The 14196-nt window shown below is 45.2% G+C and overlaps 1 long non-coding RNA gene across 1 annotated transcript in view; it reads left to right on the top strand.

The window, feature by feature from the left end:
- The window catches only part of LOC106634252 (uncharacterized), a 145006-nt gene that overhangs the window by 113246 nt on the left and 17564 nt on the right, over positions 1-14196 (top strand). Inside the window, exons 11-12 of the long non-coding RNA XR_010111744.1 lie at positions 969-1052; positions 10572-12267. This is a non-coding gene — a long non-coding RNA (uncharacterized LOC106634252). The remainder of the gene's footprint in view (positions 1-968; positions 1053-10571; positions 12268-14196) is intronic.

The raw sequence follows: 14196 nt of genomic DNA on the forward strand, positions 1-14196 counted from the left end.
TCTGGTTCGCATGGCTAAAAAGACACCCAGAGGGCCCTCTGATCCCAAGAATGGTCTTTATCACACAATCCAAATATGTTGAGGCCATTCATTCCATTTTCTAAATGGAGAAACTGGGTCCCGGGCAATGAGAAGTGGCTCGTTCAAGGACACACTGCAAAGCTGGGGTATAGTATTGGACTTGGACCCTTTTCTGCCTCATGCGTCAAGGCTTTGTCCCTATAGCTGTGCCCTGTCATTTGAGCAAGCAGCTAAAACTCAGGTAAAGCCCCCAGCATAAGACTGGCATGTAGTCGGTGCTCAGTCAATATCAGTTCTCTTCTTTCTTTTCACAAACCCTAGCTCTGCCACCACTCCCTGGCTGTGCAGACTTTGGGCAAGTTGTACCTCCTGGACCTGCTCTTCCTTTTTTTTTTTTTTTGAGATGGAGTCTCACTCTGTTGACCAGGGTGGAGTACAATGGAGCCATCTCGGCTCACTGCAGCCTCCCCTTCCCAGGTTCCAGCGATTCTCCTGCCTCAGCCTCCTGAGTAGCTGGGATTACAGGCATGTGCCACCATGCCCGGCTAATTTTTGTACTTTTAGTACAGACAGGGTTTCACCATGTTGGCCAGGCTGGTCTCGAACTCCTGACCTCATGATCCGCCTGCCTCGGCCTCCCAAAGTGTTGGGATTACAGGCGTGAGGCACCGAACCCGGCCGGACCTCCTCTTTGCAGGAAGGGTAGGACAAGAAGCCTCTGGGAACTTCTAAGAATTGAAAGGGGAAGATATCTATTCAGGTGCTAGGATAGTCACACGATTCCTTTTGTTAAGATTTCTACTCTCCAGGGCAGCCTGGGACATTTTGCTTTGCCCAATGCCCTGCAGTGCAAATTGCAAACAAGAGCAGGGGGCCAAAAGGGAGAATGCACAGAAAGCCAAAGTGGTCCCGCAGTGTGTGTTTGCATTTGGGTTTTGTCCCTGCAGGAGTCGTTTTCCAAGCCGGCAGCTGCCTGTCTCCTTTGAAGAGTCTTGGAAGCAGCCACCATCCATCATTCGCTTGGCATGACTGTTAAGTACCAGCGCTCAGGGCTGAGGGCTGCGGGAAGGGGCTCCCAGTGGGGTCAGCTGAGGGCCAGAGAATTAGGAGGCAATCAAAATGGAGGGATTGAGCAAACCAGTTAACACGCAGGCTGTGAGTGAGGTGGCACTCGGTCTGATCCCCAGGTAGTGGGCACTTGCAGCTTGGCTGCCTTATGAATGTTCTAGGGGCTTGGTAGCATATTCTTCTTCTTCCCTTGTGGAAATGGTCCTCCCCTATACTCTGCACCCCTTCCCAGCCTCAGGGATGGGCCTGGCCTGGACAACCAGCACTTTGCAATCCTTCTGTCCATACAGAACAGGGAGGATGGTTATATGGTCTTCAGTTGGTCCAATAAGACTTGGGATTCTGCTGTGGTTGCTGAATTGGTTTGAAGAACACCTAGAGTTAGTTGCTTATGGTCATCTTACCTGCATGAGGGGAAAGTCTTCATGAAAATAAAGCTATCACAAAAGAAAGATACCAAGAGATGGAGAAAGACAGATTCCTGAGAACCTAGATCCAGCCATACCTGATGCTGTTCCCTTATACGTTTTTTTCTTTTTGCTCTTCTGCAGACAGTGACTGAACCCTTAGACTTTTTCTGCTATTTCAGCCTATAAGCTCCTTTTATTGGCTTAAGGTGGTTTTTTTTGAATTGGACTTATGTCAAGAGTTGCCAAGAGTCCTTACTATTACACTCATTAGGCATGTAATTTCTCCTCCCTGGACCTTTCTTATCTGTAAAATGGGAATGACAAAAACATAGATCTATTATGTAGCTTAAATAAAATAACACAAATAAAGCACTTATCAGTGTTTGGCTAGAATACATGCTCAATTCAGCTGCGATTAATCCACACTCATCCTTCAAGTTTCAAAAAGTTCTTTCTCCTTCACTTGTTCTCGTATAAACGGTTCCTGTGAAGTTTAAATGAGGTATCATGAGGGCAAAATGCCTGCCATGTAGTCTGGCACATTTATAATGTAGCTGTTAAATGGTTTTCTGATTAGAAAGTTATGGAAGCCCAGGTAAGGGAGGACTGCAGGGCCAAGAATGGAAGGCAGGGAGAGGTGGTTTGAGTAGTATGACTGTCCACTCTGTGGAATGGTGGTGAGGCTATCTCAACTGGCAGCTCAGCACTTAGCACAGTGCTGGAGCCACTGGTATGAGTGAATGTGTGTCCACATGAGAGAGTCAATGAATAGTTCAACCACAGCCAGGACTTTGACTTGATCTCGTAGGGAGCTGTGCAAGTTCCCAAACTGGGGGCTGACAAAAAAGCATCCTTTACAAAGGACCCCTCTGTAGCCTACAGGGGCTGGAAAGGAGGTGGGGAACCTGGAGCTGAGTGTGCAAGAGTTGCCTGGGGTTGGGGTTGAGATGGAAACATCAGGGGCATGGATGAAAACGAGAGATCTGATGTAGAGAGCTCTGACCATACGTGACACAAGACCATGTGCACGTGAGTGTGAGTGTGTGTGTGTGGGGTTTTGCTGGTGAGCTTATGCGTGTGGAGTGTGCAAGTGTGTTTGAGTGTGTCGATGAGTGGGTGGAGATAGGTAAGTTCAGTGTGTGGGTGTGTGTGAGGAAGAGAGTGTGAGTTCCATGTAAGTGTATCTGAGTGTGTGTGTGCGCACACTGGGTTTGCTGGAAGCACTGGTTAGACGGCTCTTTCTTGTGCGGAGCTCTGGCCACACGCCAAATGGTAATCATCAGCTTTCTTTGCCAGTCTCCCTTGAAGGTAGAAGTTGGGTCTGGTGAAACTCTGTCTCCGTAGACCCTGGCATGCTGCTTCATACATATATGTGGAATGAAGGGGTGAAAGCGTGGGAGAAAAGGGCTTCTGGCCCCTGCTCCAAGGAGCTCCCACAATGAACATGGGCATTTCGATGGAAGGGACGTCTACACTGCACTGCTCTATAAGAAACTCTGCACAACAATCAAACTTAATGCTTGCAACGAGGCTAAGCAGATCTATATCTGTAGATCATGATCTATACTAATAACACTCCTTCTATTTAAAAAACTATATTCTGATTACAAATGCATACATGCTCATTGCAGTAAATTGGGAAATTTAAAAAAAAGAAAAAAGAAAACTCATCCATAATTCCATCCCCTGGAGATAATTACTATTCTCATTTTTATGTATATCCTTCCAGAGTCTTTTAGAACACATGCACACGTATATGACTTTCTTCTTTTTTTGTTTCAGTAGGGCTCATGTGGCAATATCATTTTTAAACTCACCCAATAACTCCTGAATCCCTACACTGTAAAATATCCCTTGTTAATATTATTTTGACTGGCTGTGTTAGATTTCATGATTTTCAAAAATGCATTTCTGTATTTTTGCCATTTTGGCCTCTTCTTTACAATTTTCGGCCATTCTAAATGATGTTCCTGGAATGCACTGTTTTCATTTCTTTCTGGGCCTTTACATGGACTTTTCCAAGTGGGCTCCTTTTCCCACCCTTCCTTGGGCTCATTTGAGTTCTTTGAGGTCCCAGCCTAGATGTGCCTCCTCCAGGAAGTCTTCCCTGATGCATCCATTGTGGATCAGATGCCCCCTCCTTTCTGTGGCGTGTTCTCCTTCTCTCATCACGACGTGTGAAATGGATGCACATAGACGGCTTACTCCATCCAGGCTGGACTAGGAGTTCCAAGGAGCCCAGGGTCCCATCTTACTCATGGCAGTACAGTGCAGCACAAGTAGGCCATGAATAAGTATTGGAGAGATGTGGAATAAACACTATGACATATGTTTCTACACAGCTACCTGGAATCATCATGAGGAAATACTGGCACCCGCATGTGATACTTGAGCTGAAATGTGATACTTGGGCTTAGCATCCAGTTTCATCTGATTCCAAAGGATTGTTTCCGCTTTGCCATACCTTCTCCATCCCAGCACCTCGGCTTGTTTTTCCCATTCCTTCCCCCCAGGCTCTCAGCTTCTGGGACAGGCCAGGGGCAGAGGAAAAGGAGTCAGGGAGAGGCCTCTGCAACCTGGGAAGTAGAGGGCATCACTTGCTCTGGCAGGAGGCGAACTGGGAAGACTCCTGTGCTGACAGCATTTCCTGTTACTCTCCTCCGGGGGAGAAGTTGGCCTCCTTCCCTCTTGCTGGGGACTCACAAAATCCGATTTGAAATCTACTCAAGTGTACATTAACCAACTTCCTCTTGGCACCGGCTGGGGAGCCTATAATTAGAGCAGACACCATACCATTTAGTGGGTTTCATTCACATGAACAGAAAGTGTACTTGCAGAGGGAGACGGCTTCAGAAGCAAACTTCTGGGAACATTCTCCAGAGAATTTATGCTTGCAGTGTATCCAAAGGACCCACAGGCCAACTGCGTTTCTAAGTGCAGAGGTTATGGCTGGCTGGACTTGGGTGGGGCGGTGATACCCTGTCGTCCTTAAACACACAGGGCTTGGAATTGGGCACACTTGTATTCAAATCCCTGCTCAAGACTCAGGTAAGCAATGCAACTTCTGTAAGGCAGTTTCCTGATCTGTGCATCTGGGACAGTATCCATTAGCAATCTCACAGGGTTATGTTGTCTAGGTGTAAATGAGATGGTGGAGATATAGATGTATATGCCAGAGAAGGTTCTCGATAATAACAATACTTACTACTACTGTGAAAACCACTACCACTAACAAAATAACCAGTATGTATTGAGTACTTACTACATTCAACATCCAGTTCTAACACTTTGGATGCATGAACTAGGTTAGTTTCACAACAATTCCATATGGTAAATAATATTAATGTCTTCATTATACATTTGGGGAAAGTGAGTAACAAGGAAATTATGCCACTTGCACATGATCACAGGCTGATAGCTTTTTACTAATATTTCAGGGGATGGAAGAAAACGTGATGGTATAAGACAGCATATGGGTTGACTCATGGAATGTATAAGCTCATCAATGCTAAGAATCACATTTTTCTTATTATGGTACTGGGACCCAGAAAAGGGAGAGAGTTCAAGATAAACTCTCATTTTTGGATGTACCTAATATAATCTAGGGGCTTTTACAGGGATGATTTTATTTTGTTCTTGTCTCCTGGAGATTGCAGGTGTGAAAGAATAGATTCAGAGAGCAGCAGTGTATCTTGCACGAGGTCATGCAGAGCTGTGGTTACAATCCTGGTCGGTCTAATTACAAGTTAATTACTCTTTTCACAATGTTGCAAGGTTGCCTGGGTGGATCAGGACTCTTTCAGATGCAGAGGCTAGTTTAAGGGAAGAAGAAAACTTGTTGGATCATTAGTAGGCCTTCAGTCATGGCTGAATCCAAGCGCCTGAATAAAGTACACAGGCATTTATTCTCCAGCCTCTCTTTCCTCTGTGATGGCTTCATCCTCAAGTGATTCCTCTCTTCATTGTGGCAAGACCTCTACTTGCTCTTTGGTATCTGGCTGACCACATCCCCCCTCCACCCAGTTTCATTATTTCACCCCAACCTAGAAGACTAGGTGATATAGTGTTCAGGGGCCAGCCTCCCAGGACCCAGAGCAGAACAGAGAATAAAGTAGAATAGACTTGGGGGTTGGGGAGGAAGGAGAATTACCAGCATCCTCCCCATCTCCCCACATCCAGGCTCCAGTCTCGGTTCCCTCTTTGGTGCTGCAGATTTCCTGCAGAAAATAAACTGGAGACTGCTTTGAAGTTCCATCTTCATCCTAGGGACTGAACAGTCTTCTTTATCCTCCCAGGCATTGGCTGGGCCCCCCTCCAACGACCCAATCAAGAAGAAGCCTGAAGGCACTCTCCATCTGACCCAGGATCCCTCTCTGTCAAAACCCAGGATGGGTCAGGGCCCACCCATAGATGTCTGACTTTGGTTTCTCCTTTCCTCAGCTGCTGACTCAACCTCTTGACCAAGCCCATCCAATTTCCAGTGATTTCCTTGGGCTCTATTTCCTTTCTGCTTATACTCCAGTCTCTACCTCTTTTTCTGTCCAACCATCTCTGTTCCTCATTCCTGCCCCATCCTCACTTCCCTATTTCTTGTCCCACTAAACACCCCTATCTTGGTTCCTGCTCTTTGCAGACATGGCACTGGGGGACCAACCTTGCTCATTCCTTCTCTGCATCCTTGGCTTCTGCCTGAGCACCATTCACCCTCTGTGTGATTAAAGGCAAATTACCTTCCATGAGCCTCAGTCTACTCAGCTGCAGAAATGGGAATGATCCTCTTTCATCCAGGGGCTGTGGTGGGAGCCAGAGCTTGGCGATTGTATTTACAGTGACATGAGCACAATATGTGAGGAATTACCAGGAGGCTCTGGGCGCCACGAGACTGGATTTGTACTGATATCGCCCATTACGAGGTGTCGTGTTGCATTTGCAGGAGGTGGCTGTATGGAATTCCACTCTCTTGCACTGTATGAAATATTCACCTGCCTTCTCTGGAAGGGACGCGGGCTTCTTCTTCATTTCCTGACTGATCCACCTCAGAGGAAGCCAGGCTGCAGGCTGTCACTAATGCAAGGTGATGCCAGGATCCAATGTAGGGCCTTGGGGACTGGGACAGAGCGGTGAGGCCGGTGGGTGCTGCAAATGGAAGAAGGGGATTTGAGGCCCTTAGGAACCCAGGGTCAATTAGAGCTTCTTACCTGCTCCCTACAGGAAAAGACGCATGACGTTGGATGGAGTTATGAGTTGAGTTGTGTCCCCTCCAGCATTCCTGTGCTGAATCCCTAACTCCAGTACCTCTGAAAGTGACCTTATTTGGAAATACGGTGGTTGCAGATGTTATTAAGTAGGATGAGATTATGCTGCAGTAGAGTGTTCCCTAATCCAATATGACTGGTGCCCTTATATAAAGGGGAGATTTGGACACAGACACACACACACGCAAGGAGAATGCCTTGTGGAGACTGGAGTTATGCTGCTGAAACCAGCAAACTATTGGAGGCTAGGAGAGGGGCCTGGAACAGAGCATCCTCAGGGGACACAGCTGTGCCGGCACTTGATTTTAGACTTCCGCCTTCCAGAGCTGTGAGTCAGCACATTTCTGTTGTTCTGTGCCACTCAGTTTGTGGTCCTTTGTTCCAGTAGCCTGATGAAATGAATACAAAAGGAAACACACAGGTGAGCAGAGGGCTGAGGGGCTGCTGCGTCGGCAGGCATAGAGGATGGACTCCAGGGTCAGTCAGCATTGACTTGGAACATGAGAGTTGAAGTTTTAAGAGGGAATTTGGTGTTGAGGGTCAGAATCAGGGCTCTAGAGATAAGATTCAGACATTCTTAGCCCCTCATTTCATGGTGCTGGGCGAGTCATCAAGCCTCCCTTTGTCTCGGTTTTCTCATCCATATAATAGGGACAACAATGGACCTCACGGTATTATGAGATTAAACAGTATTACAAATGTTAAGAACTTATCATAGTTTGTGGCATGCAGTACACATCTGAAACGTCATAGCTTTCTTCATTCCTAGTTGAGTGACCTTGGGCAAGTCACTTTGCTTGTATAAGGCCTCAATTTCCTCTTCTGTGAGAGAGGGTTGATAATCCTGACCTTACTTTTCTGTTAAAAGCATGTCATAAGGTGTAAAAACATCTGTCCCAATAACTGGTAGAAAGTAAGGGGAAAATCACTACTTAGCTTCATTCTTCCCTTTTGAGTTCCCCAGCATCTGCTTGAATACCTCTAGTGATGGACAACTCATTACCTTTCAGGATGTTCATTTCTATTGGGCATAGAAGCCTCACACACACATAGAATCTTTATATAAGAGATTTTCTGAAGTCCCATCTATATGTGATGCCTTCTCCTCAAGCTCCCATTTTACAGATGAGGAAGCTGAGGCCGAGGGACCAGGCAGAAAGATGGGAGATGAGGCACCCCAACCGCTCCCGCCCCATCTATGCCCTGGCACTCACACAGACTAGCTTTCCTTCCTTTATGTCTGCCCATCTCGTCTTGAAACTCTAGGAGTATGTGTGGAAGTGGGTGAGGAACGAGAGCATGTGAGAATGTGGGGTGTGGCCCATTAAAATCACCTCCGTTCTGGCACCCTCTTTTCTGCACTTACGCCTTCCCTTCCATGTACTAAGATATGAAACAGCTCACACCATTCCCTGCCTCTAACTTTCAATGGCTCCCAATTGCTCTTGGAAAAAATTCCAAAGGCCTTTTCTTGGCAAAGAAGGGTCCATATGACCTGGTTTTGGCTCTTTTTTCGGCTCCATCATAGATCCCTTTGTTCTTGCTCCAACCTCAAGGCCTCTTTTCATGTCTTCAGATACAGCATCCTCATGGAGCATCCTCATGGTCATCTTTGGGCCTCCCCAGTGCTCATCCTTCTGCCTGGGCATCACGTGCTCAACCTCTCATCATTCAGGTCTTGATCTGAAGTGCACCTCTTCCCAGAAGCCTCCCCTGCATCCCCTAGCTGGGTCAGTTCCCACCCCCATACGTGACTCTTCCTCATTGCCTGTTCATTCCAGCATCACACATGACACCAGTGGCACTAATAGATTTATTCTTCTGCCTCTTTGATGAATGTCTCCTACTTTCAACAGTATGAAAGCCCCCATGTCTATTCTTCTTCCCCATTGGACCCTCAGTACCCGGTAGGTATTCAGTAACTATGTTTTGAATGGTTGAACTGTAAATGGGTGAGTTTGGGTGTGGAATGTGTGAGGGCTGAGAAACGACTGTGGCTCCCATGGGACTGACCTATGTATCAGGTGTGTGACTCTGAGAGGACAAATTGCTCATCTTGAGATGACCAGAACCATAGCCTAAAATAAACAATTGAAGAAACTGTGAGAGTTTAACCTGGAAAGGACAAGACTTGGGGAATGTGGCAAGTACCAGTGTGCCACTGAAGACAAGGACTGTTCCTGTTTACCATCCTGTCCCCAGAATCTAGCCCAGTGTCTGACACAATATAGACTTCAGGAAATATGTGCCCAGTGAATTTTGAAAGAGAGAAGAACACCTAAGATGGGTGAAGCTCTCAAGGTTCAGGGACACAGATCTTGCCTCAATCAAAGAAAACCATTCTCATGTTTAGAGTTGTCCAGAGCTAGCACAAGTTTAGGGTGGGTAGGGGGTGACCTACACTGGGGGTTCTTCGAGTTCCTTCCTGCTCTGAGACTTTTTTTTTTTTTTTTTTTTGCAATGGAGTTTGGCTCTTTTTGTCCAGGCTGGAGTGCAATGGCGTGATATCAGCTCACTGCCACCTCTGCCTCCCAGGTTCAAGCGATTCTCCTGCCTCAGCCTCCAGAGTAGCTGAGATTACAGGCACCTGCCACCATGCTTGGCTAATTTTTGTATTTTTAGTAGAGACAGGGTTTCACCATGTTGATCAGGCTGGTCTCAAACTCCTGACCTCAGATCATCTGCCTGCCTTGGCCTCCCAAAGTGCTGGGATTACAGGCGTGAGCCACCGTGCCTGACCCTTGCTCTGAGACTTAATATTCTTTCCCTGGCTGGGCAGACATGGACAGAAAACAGAGTTGCTTTCCCTTCTCTTGTTTGGGAGGTGTAGGGAGTTCTAATTAGAGAGAGGTGAAACAGGCTAGTTTCCCACCTTAATAATCCTGTTTGTCTCAGGCATGGGTCTTGAAGAAGCAGTGCATTATTTAGGAAAGATTCTCATCCCTTCTTCTCCCTCCTTATGTCCTCTGATATGAGTCCTGCACAAGTCTTGCCTCTTTGTTTGTTTAATGATGATTTCCCCAGGTCTTGGAACCTGTCTCAGAATGCTTATTGTCTAAGTCACAACAAACCGTCAATGGGCCTTATAATTAAAAGCCAGCTTTAGGTCTCTCTGCTTGGGACTGGATCTTGGCATCACCTGCATCCTAGAAAGAAGACTATTTGGCAGATTACTAAGTGGGAATCTGGTACCCAAGAAGCCAGAGAAGAAGCACTTCAGAGGGGTTAGGGGAGCCTGGGCATTTTCCCCTGGTTGGTGGGGCTGGCCAGGGCAGATTGTATGTTTAAAACCACCCTTGATTCGGCATCCCAGTAGAATGGAAATAATTTGGACTCAAGCAGCTAAGGTTCAGCGTTTCACCTCCCCAGGGTGATCTCAAATAAGTCACTTCATCTTGGGCTTCAGTTTCCTTATCTGTAAGTTGGGGGTTGCAACAGCATTTAGCTCCCTGAGGTGCTGTGAAGAGTAAGTGAGTACAGTACTGAGCACAGAAGGCTCTGGTTGGTCAACCTTATGGGAGGCAGAGAAGTATTTCTGATGCTTTTGAATTTCTGCTGTTTGGCCCAGTATTTCCCTAATAGTGTACAAATGCCCTTTTTGGCAATTTTAAGTGAGAAATGTGGTCATTTCTTTCACTCCTTAAAAAAAATTGGCTGAGGAATCTCAGAATACTAGAAGAGGGATGGATGACTTCAACATTTGTTTAGCCTGACTCCCTTAGTTGTGGAAAAGATGCTTGTCTGTGGTCACATAGCATGGGAATGCAGAAGCAGGATTAGAACTCACTTTTCCTATTTGCCCTCTTGCACTTTCTAGGTGAAGATGGCAATGACGGCTGCAGTCCAAGCCCTAGTGGGGAGATGAGGAGCAGCCCCTCTCCTTAAAAATAAAGCCGGATTCCTAACATTCTCTTCAACCCACGGCTGTGCAGGGCAGAGTCTCAACACAGGAATTGGAACATAACAAATCCACCGACTGCCAGCTTTGATCTCACAAGGATGGAGTTGGGGAGGTGAAGAGAAAGTAAATGCTCTCTTGACTTTCCAAAGGAAAACAATTTTCTTTCTTGGTAACTGCAATTACTTGAAAACCATGTCAAAACAATAATGTGCCTCCAATAGTCTCCCACTCTCTCTCTCTCTCTCTCTCTCTCCCCTCTCCTCCTCCTCCCTGCTTCCTCTACCTTCTTCTCTTCCTTCTGCCTCCTTCGTTTTGCCCTGGTAATAAGGACCATGGACAGAGACACATAAGCTCCGCCCACACGCCCTTAGCTGACCTATGCTGGGAAAGAAGGGCAGTGGTCGATCAATACCCAAGATCAAGTGAGCTTAGCTCCTCACGTGAGTATTTCAGAAGGCATTGCTTTTTGGTTGCATTTCCTTGTAAGTTGGCGAGCTGCATACTGATGGACATTCTTGAGAAGCTTGGAGGGCACTCATCTCTCGGGGATGCCCTAGAAAGGTTGTCTGCACTAGTGAGATTTGCTGCTCATTCCAATTAAGGTCCTTCTAACTCCAAACCTCTTTGAATAATAAATAGATAATGAGACTGAGAAAAATAAAGAATATGTCATTAACAAAGCCGCAGACCACAGTTCATTGGCAATGTTGGGCCAGTTAGCTCTATGATTGCTTGGACAACTGTGTCTGTACCTAAAACACCCAGTTAATGGTCATATTCCCACTGTCTGACCACTGAACAGTCTGGGTGAGAGGTCACCAGATTCCAGCTCACATAGCTAAATAAGACCTTTTTGTAGGTTCTCTTCACTCTCATTTAATTACAGAAACAATTGTTTGAACAGATTAATATATCAATTTAGCTGAAGAATAACTGTACAGATGCAAAGCCCTTCCCAGGCCAGGATAATAAGAATGCAGCTCTCACCTCTGCCTTAATCAATCTTGTCTTATTTTAAGCTCACATTTGTGATCTATTTGGGGTTCATGTCTCTGTTATTCATGTCTTTAGAAATCTTGTCTTGCGGATGTGATGGGCAGTAACCAAAATAGTATCTACCCGATGAGACTCTCAGATCCTCGAGGGCAGAGTATTTACCTCACTTGCCTGTATACTGTCAAACACTTAGTAATTGTTCAGAAAATATAGAATGGATACATTAATAACGAATGAATGTTAAAAAGGAAGTTGAATTTAAGCCCAGTGAGGGTAACACTTTATGTCTTTTTTTTTCCTGTTGAAAACCCAACATCTAGAACAACGCTCGGTACATAGATGATGATCACTACTTGTTTATTGTATGTGTGAGTGTGGAATGAATGAATAAGAGAACAAAGGCTCTTTTCTTTGCTAACTCTGGAAGTTAGAGAAAGTAATTTATTCATTTTTTAACAGATGAGGAAATGAAGTCTCAGAAGAATCAATTTATGAGAAGTCGCTTGGTGAAGTGTAGAATGATATACAAATACATATCCATTATTAATTGACACAATAATGCTGTGAAACCACCACACACTTCAGCAGTGTACGGCAATAAATATTTATGGCTCAGGTAAGCTGGGCTAGGCTGGATGGTTCTTCTGGTTTCAGCTGGACTTCCCCTTTCTGAACCTCAGTTTACTCATCTGTAAAATGGGCATGACAGTTGCAGAGCCCATTTTGTGAAGATTAAATAAGGCAATCTAGGACATGGGCTTAGTCTCTATGTCCTCAAATACTGAGGGCTGGCCAGGACTTGAGGGACATAATGGAGACAAAAATAGACAGGATTCTTATTTCTGTTGGAAGCAGGATGGTGGGGGTGAGGGTATAGATAGACATCATACAAAGAAAGGTGGAATTGAGCTGTAATTGCTGCAGTGGAGGGAGGGTGCACGTTGTTCTCTGACAGTTTCCAGTGATAAATTTAACCTCATAAGGGAAGTCAGAGAATTCTTTCCTGAAGTGTCACTCTTAGGCTGACATCTGAAGAAGCGACACCTAGTAGGCACTCAATAAACGTTAATTACCATCATTATCCCTTTCTTCCTCACCACCAGAGGCCAACTTATGAGCAGGAAAGGGCAGGATTTAGCATTTGAGCACCAGCTATATGGCAGGCAATTTTCACATTATTATCTCATTTAACCATCACAACAGTCCCCTGGGGAAGTAGGTAGGATTGTTATTCTTAGCTGACACACTAAGTCTCAGATAGGTTCAAGCATTTTTAGAGGAACTGACAACACTGGGGTTAAAATCCAGGTCTTTGGGACTCCAAAGTTCTCTTCCCCTGTAGACACAGCATGTAGTTTACACCTTCGTGGTGTGCCTGATGGACAGTGAGAGCCTCCACTGAATCTCAGAACACTATCTGCAAACCCCTGTCTTTCCAAAGGTTGAGCACTGCCTGGAATGTCACCATTAGCTTGCCAGCTCTTTGGTCCTCTTTTTGGTAGGGTCCATTTTTGCCTATTTTATGACAGCCAAGAAAATAAAGCAGTTTCCCATGAGTGGAGACACATTTAAGATCTTAAGCAAAGGAAGAGCTGAATTTTGAGAAAGAAGAGAAATTTGGGAGGAGATACAGTAAAAGGCAAAATGAAGAAGATACACAGACCCCTCCCTCTCCCCCAGAATATTAGAGAGTCCTGGGGACCATTTAATTCAACCCAGTCATTTAACGACTGAGAAACCTGACGCTCAGAGAGGGTTAGGTATTTGCCCAAAGGCAAACAGCATAGGACGTACAGAGTTAGGGACTTATTCCAGAATTTCTTAACTGCTTTTGTGCATTTTTTCCCCTCTGCAAACTCCCTCCAGTTTGGGGGGTGGCTTAAAATCTCCTCAAGGAAGGCAGCAGATTTATGGGTTAATAAACATTTACAATTAGCTCCTGAAAAAACAGACTCAGGTAGACAGGAATTATTCATTCAAATTAACTATAAATTAAGATCAACCTAATTTAGGCCTATTAAAATGGAAAGCATATTATCTCTCATTCAAAGGAATTTGTATTTGATGCAAATAGAACAAGTTCCTAAACTTTAGAAATGTTCTTGGATTTTTCATCTCCGTAGTTAACCAACGAAGAATGGGTCCCCCATTTAAAAACAGGGGAACATAAGGAACAATAATTAGTTATGTAAATAATGTGGCATTCTTGTTTATAATTAGTTCAAGAATAAAATAAAATTCACGCATGTCACAGGACTAATTTTCGTATGCAAATGAACAATCAAAATTATAAATGGTAATAATGCAGTTTGGGAGATGTGACATTCTCAATTTATTAGCAGGGGTGCCAGTTACAGCTGATGATGGCTGATGTTGGGAGATTTCAAAGGTGCCTGGGCCTGGAAAATTCTCACCCATCAAGAGGAGAAAATCTAACTAAAATATTTTCACCCATTTTATGTCACTGATGGCTGCAAAGTGAACCCAGGGCTCCTCTGTGGCTGGAGAGACAGGTGCTGCACCAGGGAGACAGGAGTCCAAGTGA

Source organism: Pan paniscus, chromosome 23 (genome assembly GCF_029289425.2).
Source record: "Pan paniscus chromosome 23, NHGRI_mPanPan1-v2.0_pri, whole genome shotgun sequence".
NCBI lineage: Eukaryota > Metazoa > Chordata > Mammalia > Primates > Hominidae > Pan > Pan paniscus.